At 44.8% G+C, this 22648-nt stretch overlaps 1 protein-coding gene across 1 annotated transcript in view; it reads left to right on the forward strand.

Annotated features, from left to right (window-relative positions):
- RRAS2 (RAS related 2) overlaps positions 1–22648 on the forward strand; it is a gene marked incomplete in the record, with an annotated part of 709318 nt that overhangs the window by 500316 nt on the left and 186354 nt on the right.

Consider the following 22648-nt stretch of genomic DNA (forward strand, 5'->3'; position numbering starts at 1 on the left):
TCCTAGATATCCGCATCCCGCCCCCACCCACCATTAAGGAAACCACGGTAAAAAATTTCTCCAAAGCCAACTTCATACTTAAGACAGAAGTAGCAAACTTCATGACACCCATGCAGATGGACAATGCAGTTACAACTGCTGAATCCTACACAAATGCACTCTATAAGCACTTACACGAGTGCATGGATTGTGCTGTCCCAAATAGAACCAAGATGCTATCCTCAAAAAAAAAAAAGGAAGCCGATCTGGTGGTCCCCTGCCGTAAACAAACTCTACCACAGAAGGAAGAAATTGTTGCAAAAGATAGTAAAATCCCATGAGTGGAGGAGCTCCCTGGTCAGCCTCAGTAAGAAGCTGACATCCTTATAAGATCCTCCAAAGCTAGCTATGAAAACAAAATCACCACTGATTCTAAGGGCAACCACAAAGCATTCTATAGCTATGTCAAGAATCTCAATGGCAACACCCAGATCTGCTCTGAGTTACAGCACAATGGCATGAAAATTACAGAACCAACTGATATTGCCAACATCTTGGCAGATAGGTTCAGTGATAACTTTACCCCCCCCCCCCCATGCCCTAAAGGGCCCATATATGTACAGGAAGACTGCAGAGTCCCTGTAATCACATTGATGCAGGTAAAAGCTGCACTCTCTAAAACCAAAAATACAGCATCCATGGGACCGGGCAACATCCCAGGCTGCGTTTTACATGAACTTCACAATGAACTGGCTCCCCACCTAAGCACCATGTTCAGTCATAGTCTCACGTCAGGCTTTGTGCCAGCAGTCCATAAAGGGGGAGCCACCACTGATCCTGGGAACTATCGCCCTATTAGCCTGATGAGCCTGGTCTGCAAGACCATGGAACGTATCATCATGGAACTCATAAACAAAGACATTGGTAACCTCCAAACTCTGGACCCCACCTAGTTCGGGTTTGTGAAAGGGAGATAATGCCTTCTGAGCCTGATCGACTTCTTTAAGGCAGTCACCAAAGCCATAGACAAGGGTAAGGTGGTTCACAAAACCTATCTTGACCTTGAAAGGGTAAGGTGGTTCACACAGCCTATCTTGATCTCGACATGGCTTTCGATACCATCCCCCATTCTGGAATTATAGCTAAACTCTCTAAACTACGTATAAATCCCTATGTCACAAGATGGGTTGCCAACTTGCTCACTGACAGAACCCACAGTGTAAAAGTTGCAGACTCCATATCTGACTTCAAACCAGTGACAAGTGGAGTACCACAGGGTTCAGTCATGTGACCTCTCCTGTTTGGCATCTACTTCTATGAAATACAGGCTAACACAGAAGGCCTCTGGCTAACGAAGTTCGCAGATGACTGCAAACTAGGAGCCATAGTAGAGTCCCCAAATGATGTGGACATCCTACAGAAGGGCCTCACTGAGACAGATGCCTGGTGTCAGAGGCATGGCCTCAAGCTCAGTGTCAAAAAGTGCATTGTCGTCCTTTTTTGTAAAAACTCTGTACCCATGAACTACCACATAAACGGCAGTCTACTTAAAGCAGAATGTGTGATAAGAGACCTTGGGACCCAGGTGGACAGTAGTCTCTCCTTTGATAATCGCATCACCACAGTAGTCAGGAAATCCTTCTATGTGGCACACCTCATCAGAAAAGGGTTCTCATCCAGGAAAAGAGAGGTCATTGTTCCCCTCTACTAGGCACTCATTAGACCCATTATAGAGTACAATGCCCCTTTTGGAATGTACCTCACAAGGCATCTGCAGCAGCTGGATATGCCACAGAAGTACCTCACAAAGAGGATTACTGGCTTCAAACAGATGCCCTACACTGACTGTCTCAAAAAACTCCAGCTTTGGTCTGTAGCATATCGCCTACTCTGAGGAGATCTCTACCGAACATATAAAGCTATGTTAAACCCAGAGCTGTTGGACATGCTACACCTAAAGAAATCCCAATCCTTCCGAGCTACACACTCTGGAGACCTAAACCTTGTCACCACAATAAACAGGACATGCTGGAGGGATATATTCCTGTCCCAGAGACTTCCTATACCCTGGAACAAGCTACCCATCAATGTCAAGGAAAGTTCCTCATTAACACTTTTTTCAAGAAAAATCTTGATGAGTGGATGAGAAATAGGAAATACACCCCAGGGATGACTTCTGTGGCTCTGCTCGACAGGGGCACAGGAAATTAACTTTCTTGGGTGGCGTAAGCCAGGGAACCTTGTTGGCTAGGCTTACTTAGGCCCTTGGGCTGATAGCCTAGTGTTTACCTATGAGAGTTATGTAAGGAATACTGCAACATTGAATAGAAGGACATAGAATTGTTGCGTAAAATCTTACCATAACCATAGATGTACTTCTCTTCTATGTTGCAGTATTCTGTCCCTCCCACCTTTCCCCCTACAACTTGTTACTTCCTAGGATGACTCCTGGTTTGCCTTCGGATTGTTCCTCATGGGGCTAACTTGTTCTGAGGATGGTACATCCAGGTGTCCCTTTCATGACTGATGTTGTTAGAGCCTGGATGCAATGTCCCATGTACTGTCAGTGGTTGTGAGCATTTGTATACAGTCCAGACATCAGGACCGATGGGCGGAAATGCACCCCAAATGTAAAGAATACCGAAACATAGAATAGAAGGGCATCTATGTTTATTGTAAGATTTTACACAACTATTCTTTATGATGCAGCTGATGCCTCTTCTAGAGCTGCTGCCTTTGGTTCTGTGTTAAGGCATTATTCCTGGCTTCACCTTCAGCCTTTCTCTGATGATATTAAGGCTAAATTAATGGATGCTCCTCTTGACAATCAAAATCTGTTTGGTTTTGCAGCTGCTGAATTTTACATGTCTCTCCAGGGGAAGAGTAAGGCCATGTAGGAAGTGAAACTCGTTTTTGTTTCTCGTGTTCCCAATTTCAGAGGAATTATCCTTCCAAGCCTGCCTTCATCCATAGGCAATCTCACCCTCTTCCCAAGGGTAAAAAAAAGTTCTAGAAGGACTCCTCCTGCAAAGTCTGCTCAGAAGCCTCCTTTTCCTGACAAGTCAGGTTCTGTCAGACTACTACCCCCCCCCCCTCCTGAATCAGGCTCCCTTATCTTTTCATCTTTCCCTGTCCCATCGCAGTTGATTAAGAATCACCGACTACTTCACAGGCAGGGACGAATGGTGCAGGTGTCTCTATTTACGTCAGAAATAAATATACTTCAAGTCTGGTCAAACAGGACATTGCACCTGAGTTGCTTCAGCTTTAAATCACCATAGGCAAAGTCCAGTACCACTTCCTTGCAAGATGTAGGTCCCACTCTATGACCCAGGAAACCCATACCATGTATTTAAAGTTAGCAAAAACAAAAGTTCCAAAAAGTAAATGAAGGCACTGCTCCCAGGTAAGACCTTAACGCTCAATTTTATTCACAGATACAGATGCAACCAGCGTTTTCGCCACTCTAAATAGGTAGCTTCATCAGAGGTACAGAACAGCGCGAGAACTGCGCTTTAAATAACTTACCTAATTGATTTATTTAGAAAATATGGAGGCATAGCCTCATTTTAAAATAATGATTGTTATTTAAAGCGCAGTTCTCGCGCTGTTCTGTACCTCTGATGAAGCTACCTATTTAGAGTGGCGAAAACGCTGGTTGCATCTGTATCTGTGAATAAAATTGAGCGTTAAGGTCTTACCTGGGAGCAGTGCCTTCATTTACTTTTTGGAATTTTGTTTTTGCTGGTTTGTTCGTGTCTGATATTTCGATGTATTTAAAGTTATTAGAAGCCTCACAGCAAGAGGTTCTCCTGTTCGATTCTCGGCTGGAGCGTCTTCTGTGTGGAGTCTGCATGTCCTCCCTGTGGTCGAGTGGCCTCCGAAAGACCTGCGTGAATGGGCGTGCCTTCGCTGAAGGTTGGGCGTCAGGCTGGCAACTCGGCATCATAAAAATTGACTGCCAATCATTAGCGGACCGAAGTTCCGCTGTGGTGACCCCTAACCGGGAAAAGCCGAAAAGACAAACCAGAAACACTAACCATCCAACCCAATACAATATTCATGGTTGACTTTAATTACCCTACTATTAACTCTGAATCCTGTATGGCACCAAATGAACATATACAGAGATACCTGGATTTTGTAAACACAAACTCCCTGGACCAGATAGTCAATACACCAACCCAGGGGTGCAACCATACTGGATCTGGTCCTCACTAATATGGGAGAGTGCTGCACACACCCCTACTGTAATATCTTACCTGGTAAGGTCAGACTACAAAATAGCCTCCTTTGAAGTGAAAATAAAGCCCACACCCCCAGCTAAACGTAGAATATTCAGGAACTACTCTAAGGCTTAACCTCCTGCTATTAAGTTATAACCTGGAAATATTTCAAGACCCCATAAACCTTGAGAACACTGCTACCTATGCAAACCTGTTCTCAGAAACCCTGTACAAATATGTTAATAGCTGCACAAAGGCAGCTGTACCCACCAAGAAGTACAGAACTAACTCAAAAAACAAGCCACCCTAGTGGAATCACAAAATCAATAGGCTGTATAACGGAAGGAAGAAAATCATGGCAAAAATTAGGATGTGCAGCACCCAGAAGGATAATAGCACTTTCAAACTAAACAAACAACTCAGAGGACAAATAAAGTCTACCAAAGTAAAATCTGAGGTAAGTTTGGCTTTCCAGGCCCAATGACAACCTCAAAGCATTCTTTAGCTATGTCTGCAGCCTCAAAGGCAATGCACAGTTGTGTGCATAGCTCATAGTAAATGGAGCCACCTATACTGAGCCAGAAGATATAGCAAAACTCCTGGCTGATCGATTCAACTCCAACTTTACCCCTCTCTTCCCCTCAACCTTCACACAGGAAGTACCATCAACTGTAAATCACCCTACTGTCAGTAAGGAGCAGGTCCTTAATGCTCTGTCCAAGACCAGGAACACTGCATCAATGGGCTCAGACAATATCCCAGGATGACTTCTAAATAACATGAAACATGACTTATCAGGGCCTCTGGAATTACTTTTTAACTGTAGCCTCCAAACAGGCTTCACACCACATGAATGGAGAATGGCAACAGTCATTCCTCTGCACAAAGGTGGGCTATCTACAGACCTTAGAAAATACAGACCCATAGATCTCACTAGTCTTATATGTAAATCCATAGAAAGAATTATCATGGAGATGATCAGTAGAGATGCAGTAAACCTCCAGACACTGGAACAACCCAGTTTGGTTTTGTCAAGGGCAGATCATGCCTACTCAACAAGGTAACAAAAGCAATGGATGAGGGAAAAATGATTCACACTACCTACCTTGACCTGGCCAAGGCATTTGACACAATACCCCACTCGGACGTTGTTTACAAACCACAAGGTTAGGTACAAACTCAAATGTGACCCAGTGGATGGTTAACTGGCTCACAGACAGGACCCAAGAAGTTAGAATTGGGAAGTCCACCTCTACAAAGAGGCCAATCACAAGTGGAGTCCCTCCGGGATCAGTCCTTGGACCACTCTTGTTTGGCATTTACTTCTGAGAAGTCAAGGCCAATGTCAGTGGTCTCTGGCTGACTAAATTTATACTGATAATTGCAAATTAGGAGTCATCATTGAATCCCACAGTGACACAAATGTTCTCCAGGAAGGGCTGACACAAACAACTGGTGTGAGAGCCATGGACTAAATAGTATCATTTGGGAAATTGTCCATCCTTGATAACTACCATATTGACAACACACCCCTTAGAGTTGACCCAGTAGTCAGGGACTTAGGGACACACAAAGATATTGATCTAGCCTTTGACCGTCACATGTCTGCAGTAGTGAGGAAATCATCCTATGTTGCACAACGTATAAACAAAGGTATGGCACCTAAGCCCAAGGAAGTCATTGTTCCACTGCATTCACCATTCATCAGACTTATCATTGAGTACAGTGCCCCCTTTGGTATGTACCTAACCTGGCATATCCAACAATTGGAACATCCACAGAGCTTCCTCACTAAAAGAATACAGGGTGTAATTAAACTGTCCTATGTAGATGGCCAGAAAATCCTATCCCTGTATTCTGTCTCCTACAGGCTTTTGAGGGGAGATCTACTGTATGCCTGGCATACAGGGCATTGTCAGACTCCACTCTGATGGGACCTCCTGCGTATCCACAAAACAAACAGCACCAGCATTACCTGTAGTAAAGACTCGAACCTTGCCTGTGATATAAATAGGGCCTGCTGGAGAGACAGGCATGTATCCCAGAGACTACCCCATCTATAAAACAAACTCCTCATCCATGTGAAGAAGAGTTCCTCCCTAACCCAATTCAAATGCAACTTGGACAATTGCATGTGGAACGGGAATGTCATCCCTGGTTTGGCACCAGTGTCTCTAATGGACATAAGCAACCTGTAAATGCTTCATCTCCCAGGCCCCTGCTTACACTTATCAAGAGTATCAGAACGTGTTAGAGATTTGGGATGCATGACTAGGCTTAAGGGGTCTTGTGGTTGTTAACTTAGTAAACACCTATGAACTCAGGATTCTTGGGTCCTGTCTATCATTCAGCAGGAGTATTTCATGGTGTGGAAATTCCCAGCTGCCCATTTTTCCAGATGTGCTTGAGCCTTTTGCCTCAAGGCACTATCCAAGCAGATGTTCTTCATCTCACATTGCTGCAGTCCTTACATATGGGTAGTCCGCTGTCCTCGGTCGGCCCGAATACCAAAGTATTAGGCTGACGTCGGTCATGGGCGCTCAGATCTGACATCAGAGCGTCAGGGAATAAAAGCGCATGACCGACGTCATATCCTCAGTCTTTTTTGCCGCATGGTCCGATGCAGAAGCAGCGTTGCAAGTGCCGTTCGGCGTTCTGAAATTTTTCATATTCGGAGTTTCAGACCGATACCAAGTTGGGCTAAGTACCCCGTTGGGGAATATTTTTGTTTTTTCTTGCCTCAGTTATTTACCGGATGTCAGAAAAAGTGAATAATTGTATTTCTTGTGGGAAACAGATACCGCATAGAGATTATCATTCCCTTTGTATTCCTTGTTTGGGACCGGAGCACGACGTTGTCGGGTGTAGGTTTTGTGCTAGGTTTAATAAGCGCACCATTAAACGAAGGTTAGATTGCGGTAGGTTAGTCTTTGGGAAGAGGTGTAATTATAATATGCCGTCGGATCCTCCGACGCCCGCTTCCACGAAGAAGCGCAAAGACAAATCTTTGAAGCCTAGGCAAGATGATTCGTCCGTTTCGGATGCCGGTCCTTTAGAAGCTACAGTGGAACAGGTGGATCCGGCTGAAGTTTCTGTTGAGTCTCAGGGTGAAACTTTGATTTTACAAGATGTAGCATCACAGGAGTCAGGTCAGGCTGAAGGGGCCTCTCAGGTTTCTGTTCTCCCTTCTATGCCTAAGGTGGTTAGGCCTTCTACTTCTATTCCTAAGGCTCCTTCTAAGGGCAGGTCTGTTTTGCCTTCCTCTGGTGTCAGTCCTGGTGCTTCAGGGTCTGTGCCTAAAAAGCACATGCTTAAAATGGCAGAAGATTTGATTACTTTAATTAGAGGTTCTATGCCCCCTCCTGATAAGAGGCCCAGGGTGGAGCCGGAGTTGGAAAGTTTGGACCAGGCCTCAGATGATTCAGAGTCTTCTGCTGAAGACATTCAGGATTTACTCCCTTATTCTGATTCTGATGCAGAGGATTCCACTCCTTCTGCTTCTCCTCCAGAGGATTTTTCATTTTCAGAAACTCTCTACACTCCATGAGGGAGCATTTTAAGTGGGAAGGACAGGATTTCTCTGATTCACGAAAGAGGCTTAGGGAGTTCTTGTTTTTACCACAGCATAGACCCTTGGCTATACCTCCTGTTTTGGATGTTGTTCAGGATGTTTTTTCGGAGGCTTCCCTTAATCCAGATTCTTTGCCCCCTGCACCAGTTAAACCGGACAGGTATTATAGGGTGCCTGAGGCTCATAAATATCTGTATAAGAGTCCTAGGGCGGATCCAGAAACAGGGGCCTAAGGGTGTTAGAGCCTCTGTTGTAAAGAATCCGGTTCCTCTAGATAAGGAAGCTAGAGCTTTGGACAGATGGGGTAAGAAGGTGTACACATCTTCTACTTTAGCAATGAGGGCTTTAAATTGCCAGTTTCATATGTTGAAGTATCAGAATTTCCTCCTTTCTCAGCTAAAATCTAAAGTGGATGCTTTGGCAGAGGGCATAGAGTGTAAAGAATTGCAAGATTTGGTGCATGTATCTGAACAGGTGGGAAAGCATTCTTTGCAGTGTGGTTTTGATGCTTTACAGGCTTCTTCTAGGGTGGCTGCCACTGGTTCAGTTCTTCGTAGGCATGCCTGGCTTAAGGATCAGAATTTATCCGAGCATGTTAAAACTAGAATTCTGGATGCCCCTTTACAGTCTGAAGTTTTGTTTGGTCCCCCTGTGGAGTCTGTTTTGAAGAAAATGGAAGACAAGGCTAAGTCCATGCAGACTGTTAAAGATTTTTTGCAGGTGCAACCTCCAAAGTTTAGTAGAAATTGGCCTACTAAGGGGTGGACGTACCCTTCTTCTGATTCTCAGTCTAGGGGTAGATCTAGATGTGGTAGGGGCAGGGCTCAGAGTACCTTCAGGCCCAGAACATGGAGTTCGCCTGCTCAGTCTGCTGGTGAGGGTAGGGGCCAGTCCTTTCGAAAACAGGCCCAATGACCTGCATTTTCAGCTGCCAGATTCTTCTTGCCTGGCAGCTCCTTTGGGAGGAAAACTAGCTCTTTTCAAGCAAAACTGGCTTTTCATCACCCAGGACAAATGGGTATTGGACATTATAAACCAAGGCTACAAGTTCTATTTCCATACATTGCCTCCTTTCAAAGGCATGCCGGACGTTCCTCCTCGGCAAAGGATAGAGGCTCACAAACAGATTTCCTTACTTCTTCAAATGGGAGCTATACAGCCAGTTCCTCTGTCAGAGGTGGGTCTAGGATTTTATTCTCGCCTGTTTCTAGTACCAAAGAAGGGGAACACGTGGAGACCGATTTTGGACTTATCCATCCTCAACACTTATCTGAACATTCCAAAGTTCAAAATGCTGACGTTACAACAGCTTTTACCCCTGCTGGGAAAAGATCACTGGATGGTAACTCTGGATCTAAAAGAGGCTTATCTTCATGTTCCTATCAGGCCCAGTTGCAGGAGGTACCTGCGTTTTCGGGCTGGAAATTTACATTATCAGTTCTCTGCATTGCCCTTTGGCTTATCTACTGCGCCCAGAGTGTTCACAAAGGTTCTGGCTCCAGTGATAGCCTTTTTCAGGTTAGGAGGGATACAGATTTATCCTTATTTGGACGATTGCCTGATTGTTGCACAAGACAAGGACGAACTTCTTCATCATCTACAGTATGTGATGGTAGTGTTAAGATGCCTAGGGTATTCTGTGAACGAAACAAAGTCCAGTCTAGTACCCTCTCAGGACATGTGCTTTCTGGGTGTGAGACTGAATACAGCTTCTCAGATGGCCTTTTTGACCCCGGACAAACAAAGAAATCTTTCTCTTTATTTCCATCAAATGTCTCTACAGTCCAGGCTGACTGCAAGGACAGTCCTTCAAGCCTTGGGGTTCATGGCATCTTGTATTCTGGTGCTTCCCAATGCCAAACTGCATATGAGGAAGCTTCAATGGTATCTCAAAAATGTATGGACACAACACTGCCAAGATCTAGACACTGTCATTCAGATGATTCCTTGCATTCAGAAGGAATTTTTGTGGTGGGCCCAGGAATGTCACCTAAACAAGGGACTCTCTGTGACCCGACCAGAGGCGAGTCAGATTCTAACGACGGATGCCTCGGACAAGGCTTGGGGAGCACACCTCAATGGAAAATGGGTGCAAGACACGTGGCCTGTCAGACTTCAACATTTGCATATCAACTTGAAGGAGATGTTAGCAGTTCAATTTGCATTGATGGCTTTCAAGGATTTACTTCACCCAGGGCAGGTGTTGATTCAAACAGACAACACTACTGTCATGTGGTACATCAACAAGCAGGGGGGAACTCACTCGTACCCTCTTTGCAGGCAAGCGATGATTTTGTGGGAGACTGCTCTCAGTTTACACCTCAATCTTCAGGCAAGGTTCCTACCAGGAGCACAGAACTCCTTAGCAGATGTGTTGAGCAGACAAATAGTGGATCCTCACGAGTGGAAATTGAATCCTCATGTATTTCAAAAGTTGACAGTGTTATGGGGAACTCCAGACATAGATCTGTTCGCTTCCCCACTAAATTACCAGTTGCCAAAGTTTTGCACAAAAATGTTTCATCCCACAGCTTGGAAGGTGGACGCTCTATCATTCAGTTGGAACAATCTTCATGTATATGCCTTTCCACCTCTGCCTCTTCTACCCAAGGTACTCTTAAAGGCCAGACAAGACAAGCCATCCATGATTCTGATAGCGCCGGATTGGCCTCGACAACACTGGTACCCACTACTAAGGAGTTTAGTACGAGAGCCTCCATGGCCTCTACCTTTGATTCCACATCTTTTGTCTCAGGAGGGCAATCACTTTCTCAATGTCAGGATTCAGTCTCTGCATCTAACAGCCTGGCATATTCTGTTTTAGACTCTGGAGGGTCTCAGCTTCCACAACAAGTTTTGAATGTTATTTTGGAGGCCAGGAGACCTAGTACAAGGAAAGTTTACGCTGATAAATGGAGGAGATTTTTTATTTGGAGCAAAGGGAAGGACTTTGATGTTTCCAAGCCTGATTTAAGTGTTTCTCTGCAATATCTTACTGAATTATTGGACAAGGGTTTGTCCTTCTTCTCCATAAAAGTTCATGCTGCAGCCATTTCTGCTCACTATGACTGTGACCCTCCTTTATTCTCTCATCCTTTGTTTAAGCAATTTCTTAGAGGGGCGAAGAACATAAGACCCCCACGTAGAGCTCCTACTCCTGCTTGGGATCTCAATTTTGTGTTGGAAAAACTTACTCTACAACCTTTTGAGCCTGCAGCTACTGCCGAGTTGAAGTATTTGTCATGGAAGACTGCTTTTTTGTTGGCCATTACCTCTGCAAGAAGGGTTTCTGAATTACAGGCCCTTATGGCAGTGGAACCTTTCCTAATTTTTCATAAGGATAGGGTATCTTTGCGTACTAATCCTTCCTTTATGCCTAAAGTGGTGTCTAGTGTGGCCTTGAATCAAACTATTCATTTGCCTACCTTTTATGCAGACCCCCAAAACAAAGGGGAGAAGATTTTGCATACTTTGGATATTCATAGGCAGTTGCGTTATTATTTGAGCAGAACCAAGGGGTTCAGGCAGTCTCAGCAGTTGTTTGTTTCTTTTGCTTTGGGTTCTCAAGGAAAACCTGTTTCGAAACAGACTATTTCTAAATGGATTGTTTTTTGTATTTCTTTCTGTTATTCCCATCATGGTAAGGAGATTCCGGCTGGAATCAGACCTCATTCCACTAGAGCTACTGCCACTTCTACTGCCTTTCTAAGGGGTAGCTACAAAGATATTTTGGAGGCAGCTACTTGGAGTTCAGTACATACTTTTTCTAAACATTATCATCTTCCTCTCTATTCTAAGTCTAGGGCTGGGTTTGCCACTGCTATTTTACAGGGCATTTTAGCAGCCCCTAATGCTTTATGATTTGGCCATCCTCCCTTTCCTCTGCTTTGGGATTCTACCCATATGTAAGGACTGCAGCAATGTGAGATGAAGAACATAGTACAGTTTTGTACCTACCATAAATGTAGATGTTCGAAGATCCACATTGCTGCAGTCCAATTTACCCTCCCTCCTTCCCCACTGTAGTTTGTATGGTTATATAGTTTGGGTGGTGGTTGTTGTTGGGCATGTTTTTGGGAGGTATTCTGTTTTTGGCTGTGGCCTTTCTTTTTAGGGCCTTCTGACATCTGGGGCAAGAAAAGACTGAGGATATGACGTCGGTCATGCGCTTTTATTCCCTGACGCTCTGATGTCAGATCTGAGCGCCCATGACCGACGTCAGCCTAATACTTTGGTATTCGGGCCGACCGAGGACAGCGGACTACCCATATGTAAGGACTGCAGCAATGTGGATCTTCGAACATCTACATTTATGGTAGGTACAAAACTGCACTTTTCTGCTCCTCAAAGGGGTACGGGGTTTTTATTCCAGAATGTTTTTGGTCCCAAGGAAAGAAGGTGCCGGGAGACCCATCCTGGATCTTTCCCAGCTCAACACCTTTCTGAAGGTTTCTTATTTTTTGAACGTCATCTTTCCTGACCCTGTTTCCTCTTCTTCTTTCTCATGCTTTCCTAGTCTCCCTGGATCTCAAGGATTTCTATCTTCACATTTCTGTTCATCCCTGTTTCAGAAAGTTTTTGCATTTCTCTGTTTCTTCCTTGCATTTTCAGTTCTTTGCTTTGCCCTTTGGCTTCTCTGCTGCTCGAGGGGTCTTCACCCAATCTCTCCGCACCATACACTCCAGAGACTTCAACCTCATTACCACAATCAACAGAACATGCTGGAGGGACAGGTTCAAAACCCAGAGACTGCCCATGCTATGGAATAGACTTCCCATACATGTCAAGCAGAGAGCACCTCACTGGCCCTCTTCAAGAGCAATCTTGATGAGTGGATGGGAAATAGAAAATTCACCCCAGAGATCACTCCAGTGGCTTTACTCGACAGGCACTGGGAACTAAGGTCATGTGGCACAATGCCAGGGTAATCCTATGGGCTAGGATAGTAAAGGCTCTGAGGCCATTAGCTTAGTACACACCTATGAACCAGAGGCCTTGCTCCTGTGACTACCTTCTGCAGGATGAGGAGAATTCAAATATTTCCCTACCTGAGCAACCTTCTCATTCAGGCTTCCTGTTCAGGAACCCTACTTAAGCACCTTCTCTATGTTACTTGCCTCTTGCAAAGGTTAAGGTTTACAGTCATTTTCCAAAAATCCTTCCATACTGCTTCTCGGGATCATATTTTTCTTGGCTGCAGGCACCAGACCATCCCTATGCTGGCATCCCTGCCACTTCCTAAGGCTCTGGCTCTAATTGCTTATTTTTAGTCCCTTCTCCCTCTGGTTTTAATTTCACGCAGGAAATATCTAAAGGTCCTGGGTTACATGGCATCCACTATTCCTATGCTTCCTCTAGCCAGACTCCATATGAGAATGCTTCAGTTGTTCCTAAAGTCAGTCTGATGTCAACATTCTCATCCTTTGGACTTCCTATTTCCTTTTCTTCCATGCTTCAGGCTGGAGCTTCATTGGTGGATTCATCAGTTCTCTCAACCCAGGTCTTCCTTTTCAACACCCACTACCCTCTCAGGAACTGTTTTTCGATGCTTCAGATGTGGGGTGGGGGCTTCTTTTGGGAATTTGGTCATTTTGTGAGAGGGCAGACCACATCAATATGAAGGAGTTGAGAGCATTCCTTGCTGTTCAGGCTTTCTATTCTCTGTTTCTTCCAAGGCCTCTCAAGATATTTACAGACAGTACAACAGTGCTATGGTACATCAACAAGCAAGGAAGGACACTGTCTTACCTCCTAAACAGACCAGCTCTTCAAGTTGGGATCTGTCTGTCCTGTATCAGGTGATTGTTCAGACCATTTATATTCCTTCAGAACAGAACTTTGGGGCAAACTGTTTGAGCAAGTGCATAACACAGACTCACAAGTGGATGCTTCACAGAAATGTGTTTCTGGACATTGTTCACCAGTCTAGTACTCCAAAGGTAGATCTTTTTGCCTCCCCTCTGAACAGACAACTTCCTTTTTTTTTTTTTTTTTTTTTTTACCAGGTTTCCCCAGTCCTCTACCACGGAAGGTGGGCAGCCTGTCTTTCTCTTGGCAAGAGATGGATGTTTGCTTATTTTATTTTTATTTTATTTATTCTATGTATGTATGTATGTATGTATTTGTGTTTCTATTTCTTTATTTAATTAACAATGTGAAGTTGTTCTATCTCGCCGTTCATTCTTTACTGATGGGTTCATAGCCAATCCCTTGGCTCCGACTGCAAAGCTCATGGATTTCAAGTAGATTGAGGCCAAGTCCCTATCCCATGATGCACCTTGAGTTACCTCAGATCTAGTTTGCCACTGCAACTGATCGGAGGCTCCTGGTAGCTCGAGCCAGTAAAACTTTAAATACTTTTCTATTTTCAAAAATTTATAGTTAGTTTTTCATTGTAGCAGTTTGATATTTAGGTTAGATAAGCGGTTAAAGCTTTATCTACAGAGTTCCCTTCCCTGTCTGCTGTTTCTTAGCTATATATTTGACCTCATTTTTCTTTATAGGCCTATTTATATTCTCTGACAAAAAAACTGTTTATTCAGTGACCTTTTGTCACATAGATTGTTAGAATAGTATTGTGTGATTACTTAGAGTTAACTTACTTGTTAAAATTTTGTGTGTGTGTGCTTGTTAGCCTTAACTATAAAGTTATGTGCATATATTTAGCCTGTTTTGTTATAAGGCTTATTAGTAGTTATAGTTAGCCTTAGTTTAAAAAGCTTGTGTGTGTCTTTGCTGATAGTTGGCCTGTTTTTTATTAGAAGGCTTATTAGTACTTATAGTTAGCCTTAGTTTAAAAGGCTTGTGTGTGTGTCTGTGTGCTTATAGTTAGCCTGTTTTTTATTAGAAGGCTAATTTATACTGCTGCTGCTGTTGGGTGTGTCCATTTCTGTCATGGCTGATGACAAGGACAAACACCCTAAGTCAGGGTTTAAAAAATGCCCCAAATATGGGCAGAAGATGTGTGTTACTGACTGCCATGTGAATTGTATCTACTGCTTGGGTGACTTGCACTTACAAGAAACATGTTCTATATGTCATTCTTTTTCCTCTAGAGTCCTCCAAGAGAGAAAAAGAAAGCTTATTGACAGGGGGTTGTTAAAACCTTCTTTCCAGGAGGCTTTGAGTGACCAGGATGGATCTAGTAAGTCCTCCAAGACTTCTGTTGATCAAAAAAATCAAGAGAGTCTGTGACATTGTCTCCACAGGTCTCAGAGCTGACTGTCTTTTCTTTTCAAAGCCAGTCCCCAGTTTTGGAACCGGTATCCGAAATTCCTAAATCACCACTACTCCAGTCGGTACCATCACGCCGATCATCTTGGTCTTCTGTTAGCCTATCTGATTTGGATGTGGATCGGGTGGTGCAGAAGCTAATACAGGCACCGGCCTTTGCCAAATTATCGGCTCCGACCCAGGCGGCTTCGGAGCCATACACCAGCTATATCTCTTCCTCCTCAGAGCCGTACCAGTCCTTCAGAGCTGGAGGAGTCAGATTTGCTGATTGCGGAGCCTTCAGAGCCGATGCCTGCTCCAGTGTCTTCTGCTGTGGTCACTCTAATGTCCTCAGCGCCGATCAAGGACTCTAAGAGCCGACACTCTCTGGTCGGGTCCAGGGAGGATAGTCGAACTGACTTGTCGGTTCCAACTTTGCCTCCTGGGGCTTCGGCTCAGATGAGCTTGGCTCCTACCTTGGGCTCGGAGCCCACTGTCCCCGTGCCGGGGGTATCGACTGTTTCCTCGGATCGGTCGGTCCCTTCGCATCGGAGCAGAGGTGCCTTCAAAGCCATGAGGAGAGTTATGTTTCCCAAGACATCCTCAACTTCTGCTCTGGCCTCTTTATCCCCTAAAGCACTTGTGTCTGTTTCTGTGTTACAGATCCTTGCAAAGCGCAGAGACCCAGAGCCTCAGGAAACCCCCTTGGGTGGCCCATGCTCTTCTGAGACCTCCCCAGAAGCTCCCACTGATGAGGTTCCCAGGAAGATTGTGTGTAAGAAGAAACATTTGGAATCCCCTCAGGAGTCATTAACATCTGACACTGACTTGGATGAATCAGAAGGGTCCTCACGGTACCCCCTCTGAGGATATCTCATTTGGTGAGATACTGGAAATCCTTAGGCAGAGGGGTGACTGGCAGTCCACCAACCCTACTGAGGATGAGTCAGTCCTTCTGAAAGCTTTTGGGTCTCAGCCCTTCACCTCTTGGGTGTCTCTGCCCTTCTATGAGCTTATGCAGCTGGTCTCACGAAGGGCGTGGGAGTCTCTGGATACAATGGAGCCTGTCCCTAGCAGGCCTAATAAGTTCATATCCGCCCCCCCCCCCTAGATAAATCCTTCTTGACCAAAGATGTATCAGTTAATGCCATTTGGTGGCAGCAACCACCAAAAAGGAAATGTCTGAAACTTCCTCGTCTATCTATCCATCCTCCTAACAGAGACTCCAGGATCATGGATAGATAATGGGAAGTGCATGTTTAGTTTAGCGACTTCTGCAATTCGTTTGCTTAACTATTTAACCCATTTTACGGGACTACAAAGAGATCTCCTTCATGAGCTGGGAGATGCTCTTCAGGGTACAGTAGCTGCAGTAGCTACAGACAAAGTTGCTGCCAGCTTGCTACCCTCAGTTCCATAGTGAACTTGTCCATGCGCCTCATTTCATATGCAGCTGATGGAATGAGTAGGGCAGCGGGTACAGGTGTTGCTCTTAGGAGATACTCCTGCATGCACTTGTGTTCCTTCATGGAGCCCTTCAAGTCATCCTTTGTGAATAACCCGTTTGATGGCTTGTCCCTTTTCGGGCCCAAAGTCAAGGAAACTAACCAGGTGTGAGCAGGACGGAAAGACTCTATCTGCCATCGGGGTCCGTTTTTCCACCCCTACCAGGCCCTACCCCAAGGGTCAAAGGGGAGGGAAAATGTGGTTCCGAAAAGCCCAAGGAGCCTTTCAGGACACACATGGTGAACCCCCCCCCTCCAGGGGCAGAGGAGGGGGCAATAATAGAAGATGCCGCCCTTGTGGCAGAGGGGGTCCACAATACTAGGATCACTTCTTTGGGAAGCCCTACCAGCACTTCTGAAAGGAGGCCCAACTGTCCTGCTCTGGAGGCAGTCGGTGGTCGCTTTTCTTTGTACCCAGCCACCTGGCTCAAAATAACAAATGACATCTGGGTACAAAGGTACCAGGGTGACAGAGATCACTTCTTTGGAAAGCCCTACCAGCGCTCCTGAACGGAGGCCCAACTGTCCTGCTGTAGAGGCAGTCGGTGGTTGTTTATCTTTGTACCCAGCTGCCTGGCTCAAAATAACAAATGACAACTGGGTACAAAGGTACCAGGGCAACAGAGATCACTTCTTTGGGAAGCCCTACCAGCACTCCTGAAAGGAGGCCTGACTGTCCTGCTCTGAAGGCAGTTGGAGGTCACTTATCTTTGTACCTAGATGCTTGGCTCAAAATAACAAATGACAACTGGGTACAAAGTATAATTTCCAGAAGATACTTCATCCCATTCACCACACCCCCTCCACTGACAAGGAAAATCCTGGACTTTCCACCTAGTTACAGGGAACAACCACAGTAGAGGTCCAGATGTTGCTAAGAAAAAGAGTCATCCAACCACTCCTATCAGACCAGACAGGATCCGGAACTTACTCAATATTCTTTTTAGTTCCAAAAAAGACAGGGGACTGGAGACCTATATTGGACCTCAGCAGACTAAACAAATTCTGTAAAGAAAGTGAAGTTTCGGATGGTCACACTTCAGTCAATACTTCCCTTCTTAGGGAAAGACAATTGGATGTGCTCCATAGATCTCCAGGATGCATACTACTACATAAAAATGGCCAGGCCATCCAGGGATCATCTGCACTTTCAGCTGGGAGCCAATCATTACAAGTTTTGAGCCCTGCCCTTTGGTCTCAGTACAGCCCCCAGAGTGTTCACCAAATCCATGGCAGTGGTCACGGCTCACCTGAGACATTTAGGACTCCAGGTGTTTCTGTACCTAGACGATTGACTCCTTACTGCCACCACCAGGCATCAACTCATTCAGGCCAGGTAGTCCACTCTGTCACTCTGCAATCAACTGGGCATTCCAATAAACTCAGAAAAATGTGCCTTGTCACCATTGCAGCGTATCGTCTTTATCAGAGCAGAACTGGACACCATCACCACCACCCTAAGACTTCCAGTAGAAAGTGTTGTACTTCTCCATCAGCATGTCCGCATTCTAATATCCAAAAACAAAGCACCAGCATCAGAAGTTCTGAAATTGTTGGGTATGATGGCAGCAGCAATTCTAGCCATACCAGTGGGTCGTGTACACATGCGGATACTACAATGGCTGTTGTTCACTCAATGGTCTTACCAATAGCTCCCCATATCTCACATGGTAATGATCACAAATTCCTGCAAAAAGGATCTTCAGTGGTGGTTGACCTAACTTCATGTTACGATAGGACGACCATTTGTGCTACCCCCTCCAGCGGCCACAGTGACCACGGATGCTTCCCTAATAGGGTGGGGGGGGGCATTTTCAAGGAAAGACAGCCCAAGGCACAAGGACTGATTAAGAGACACATCTGCATATCAATGTCCTAGAGATGAGAGCAGTACTTTTGGCATTGCTGTACTTCCAGGGCTGTCTTCCTCTGGGTATGATTGTGATTCAGATGGACAACATGTCAGTGGTCTGGTATTTGAACAAACCAGGAGTAACCAGATCATACCCACTTTGTCATGAGGCCCTCAGAGTATGGCAGTGGGCTATTTCCACCCAGCTCTTTTTGTTAAAGTACATCCAGGGAAATCCAGCGTGATAGCAGACAAGCTGAGCAGAGTAATTTTGTTGCTCCACGAGTGGTCCATCAAGACAGAAATGGACAGGGTATTCCGCAAGTGGGGCCAGCCTTGTTGCAACCTTTTTGCCAGTCACATGAACACCAAATGCAGAAGTTACTTCGCCCGGATTCCCCCTCTGGGAGAAGCCCCAAGGGACACACATTCACGATTGGCCCCCGGGTCTCCTCTATGCATTCCCACAAATCCCGTTGATACTCAAGATATTACAGAAAGCCAAAGCCCTGGGAACGGCCATCATTCTAATAGCTCCCTATTGGCCTCATCAGATTTGGTTCCCCTTCCTTTGACTTCATCTTTTGGAGGATCCCTGGATTCTGGACCCAGTTCCAGACCTTCTGATGCGCTCATCGGGGCAACTTCATCCCTCTCTGCAGTCCCTAAAACTGACAGCTTGGCTGCTCCAATTCCCATCATAGCCAGGTTCCATAATCTTTCCAATGAGACAAAGCAAATTCTCCTGTCCTCTCATAAATCCTCTGTGAGAAAGCTGTACTTCAGCAAATGGAAAAATTTTTCTATATGGGCCTCTAAAAACAACATTGATCCTTACCAAGCCCCTATGGCCTCTATTCTAGAATTCTTCAGCATGCTATTCAATAAATGAGCTGCATCAGCTACAGTCCATGTTCAACTTGCTGCCATTTCTAACTTTCATCTGGGATTTGAAGGATTGAATAATATGTTGCACAAATTATCCAAAGCCTTTCTGAAAGGGATCTTTCATGTTAGGACCACCTGTGAAATCTCCTTATTCTCCATGGAATCTAAATTTTATGCTTTCCCACATAATTCTTCCACCATTTGAACCAGCTTCCTCATGTGACCTCAAATTTTTGTCATGGAAAAAACATCTTTTTAGTGGCTATTACTTCTGCCCGCAGAGTGTCGGAGCTTCAGGCCTTATCCATCAAGCCACCTTATTTAATTTTCCATGCTGACAGAGTCTCACTTCAAACAAACCCCTCTTTCCTGCCTAAAGTTTGCACTGAAACTAATCTCAACCAAATTATTGATTTGCCAGTTTTCTTCCCCAGCCATTCCAACAATTTAGAGTACATGCTGCACAGACTTGACGTTCACAGACAGCTCAGATTTTATTTGGATAGAACAAAAGATTTCAGGAAATGAGACCAGCTTTTTGTTTCATTTTCAGATTCCAGGAAGGGTATGCCAGTGGCTAAAATAACTCTGTCTAAATGGTTATCTGATTGTATCACCTTTGCTTATTCAGCTGCCAATATGCCCTTGCATAAGATTAAAGCTCACTCAACCCAGAGCAGTTTCTACATAATCTGCTTTTTCTGCCAGACTTCCTATTGATAACATTTGCACAGCAGCCACTTGATCAAAACCTCATACCTTTATCACTCATTACAAAGTTGACAGGGCCTCCATTGGATCCACAGTCCTGAGAAATATACTCCCATGAGCCACGTGAGGTTGATGGTGCTTGGGACGCTACCCATCAGTAAAGAACGAACGGCGAGGTAGAACAACTTCACATAAAGAAGTTATGTACTTACCATAATGTTCCATGTGAGTTGTTCATCTCGCCTTCATTCTTAGGTCCCTCCCTCCTACCCCCTTCTGGGCTTTCAGCAGACCTAGATGCTAGGTCCTTCCTGGTCACTCAGCCCTTCTACTCTCTCTTATGGAGTTATCGAATGACATATGGTATTATTATACGCAGTAAGCAAGATCTGAGGAAACTCCAGGTGCATCATAGGATAGGGACTTGGCCTTGAGCTACTTGAAATCCTCGAGCTTTGCAGTAGGTCCCGACTCAGAGCTGAGGGATTGGCTCCGAACCCATCAGTAAAGAATGAAGGCGAGATGAACAACTCACATGGAACGTTATGGTAAGTACATAACTTTTTTTTGTTGACCAGGAAGGTCTGGCTAGGACAGAGCCTGTTTTTAGCTGAGGCCCAGGGAGAAATGCTACAGATGCATGTCTTTGGAATGTGGGAGGAAACCGGTGCACCTGGAGGAAACCCATGCAAACACAGGAAGGATGTGCAGACTCCACACAGAAGGTACCCCAACCGAGAATCGAACTGGAGAGGCGACAATATTAACTGCTGCACCACTGCGCTGCCCTCCCCTCCCTCTCATAGTGAGGGTCCTGTTCAAGATAGGACAGGACTCTCCCATAATCTTGCTGGGAACTCCCTTTTGGCCAAAACAGCATTGGTTCCCTCCTCTTTTGCACCTAGCTAAGGGTAATTACCACAAATTGCCTTATAGGGTGGACTTACAGAAGAAAAGGGCTTTCTCATTCATCCTCACTTGTCCACTCTTCAACTGATACTATAGGTGATAGGGTTTTAATCCCTTTTAAGCACCTTTTTTCTGAGGATGTGCTCCGGGTTCTGCAGGAGACCATAAACCCACTACCAGAAAATCTTATTTTTCTATATGGAAGAGATTTTCTGTCTGGTGCCTTGATTGTAACTAGGATCCAATTTCTGTGGAGGTTCCTCTGGTCCTTTGTTTTTTGTGAATTGCTTCATGCTGGGTTGGCTTACTCTTCAGTTAAAGCTCATGTTTCAGCTGTTTCTTCTCATCTGCCTTTGACCTCTAGGTTAGAAATCAAGTAATCGCTTAAAGGTGTCCTTCATGTTAGACCTCCCAGGAAGCCTGTTTCTCCTTCATGGGATCTTAATTTTGTTCCTGAGAAATTGACTCGGGCCTCTTTTGAGCCTGCAGCTTCTGCTTCCTTGAAACATTGTTCTTGGAAAACTGTCCTTTTCCTTCTTTTGGCCATTACTTCAGCTGGATGGGTGTATGAGCTTCTGGCCCTTATAGCTGTTCCTCCTTTATGTTTTTTTGTAGGGACAGGGTATCTCTTCATACTAATCTTTCTTTTAATCCGAAGGTGGTTAATGAGTTGTCACTTAATCTATTCATTTGACTAATTTTTTCTTTTGTCCGCAGTCTGCCATTGAGAAGGCTCTTCACACTTTGGATTTACATAGACAGCTCAAGTATTATTTGGATAAGAATAAGGCCATTTGCAAGTCTGTGCAACTTTGTATTTCTTTTCTTCCTGGATGTTTTTGTTTAGCTGTTTCTAAACAAACCATTTCCTCTTGGATGTTTGAGCCAATTTCCTTTTGTTCATTTCATGTAAAAAAAAAAAGACTTTCTGCCTCTGTAAAGGCTTATTTTACTAGGCTGTGGCTTCCTCTGTTGCTTTTTGCAAGGGTTTAGATACCAGTTCCATCCTTGAGGCAGCTACTTGGTCCTGTGTCCATACCTTTACTAAGCATTATAAATTTGATATTTACAGAGCAAGAGCTGGCTTTGCCTAGGCTATCCTGCATGTTTTTCTGAATGGTTCTGCTGGGCCTTCCTCCACCCAACTTTCCTCCTTGAGCTTTTGTACTCTCACTGAAAGAACATAGTACAGTTGTGTAAAGTCTTACCATAACATTAGATGTCCTTCTCTTCACTGTTGGAGTATTTGCTCCCTCCCTCCTCCTCCTATTCTCTTTTTTTTTTCTGGATACACATGCTCCTCCTTTCTTTCTTGGACTGTTGTTCCTCCTGGGACTCTTCAGTTCTGAGGTATGTATGTCCGTGCATCAACTTTATGCCCTACGCCATGAGCAGGGAGCATGTTTGTGATATATGACATCCCTACAACAACCTAAAGCTTTGGTATGCTGGCTGGATGTCAGGCTACCCTCAGCAGGGGGAGCCCCTTAGTGAAGAATACTGCAACAGTGAAAAGAAAGACATCTACTGTTATGGTAAGATTTTACACAACTGTACTTTTTTTGTTGCTCTTCACTTGATCTTGGGGGGGGGGTTGTTTGTGTGGATTGGGTACTGCCTGAAGCATCCTGCAAGTTGTCTTTCATAAGTCCTTTTTGGCTTATTATTTTAGGTAGAAGCATAGCTAGCTTAACCAGTGCCTTCTGATGGTCCCATGAACTGGTGCCGCACCCCCTTAGCTCAAGTAAAGAACCAAAAAAAAAAAGTATCAGCTTCTTACTCCCACTTTCCCTGA

Source organism: Protopterus annectens, chromosome 9.part0 (genome assembly GCF_019279795.1).
Source record: "Protopterus annectens isolate FY-2018-M chromosome 9.part0, PAN1.0, whole genome shotgun sequence".
NCBI classification, from domain to species: Eukaryota; Metazoa; Chordata; order Ceratodontiformes; family Protopteridae; genus Protopterus; species Protopterus annectens.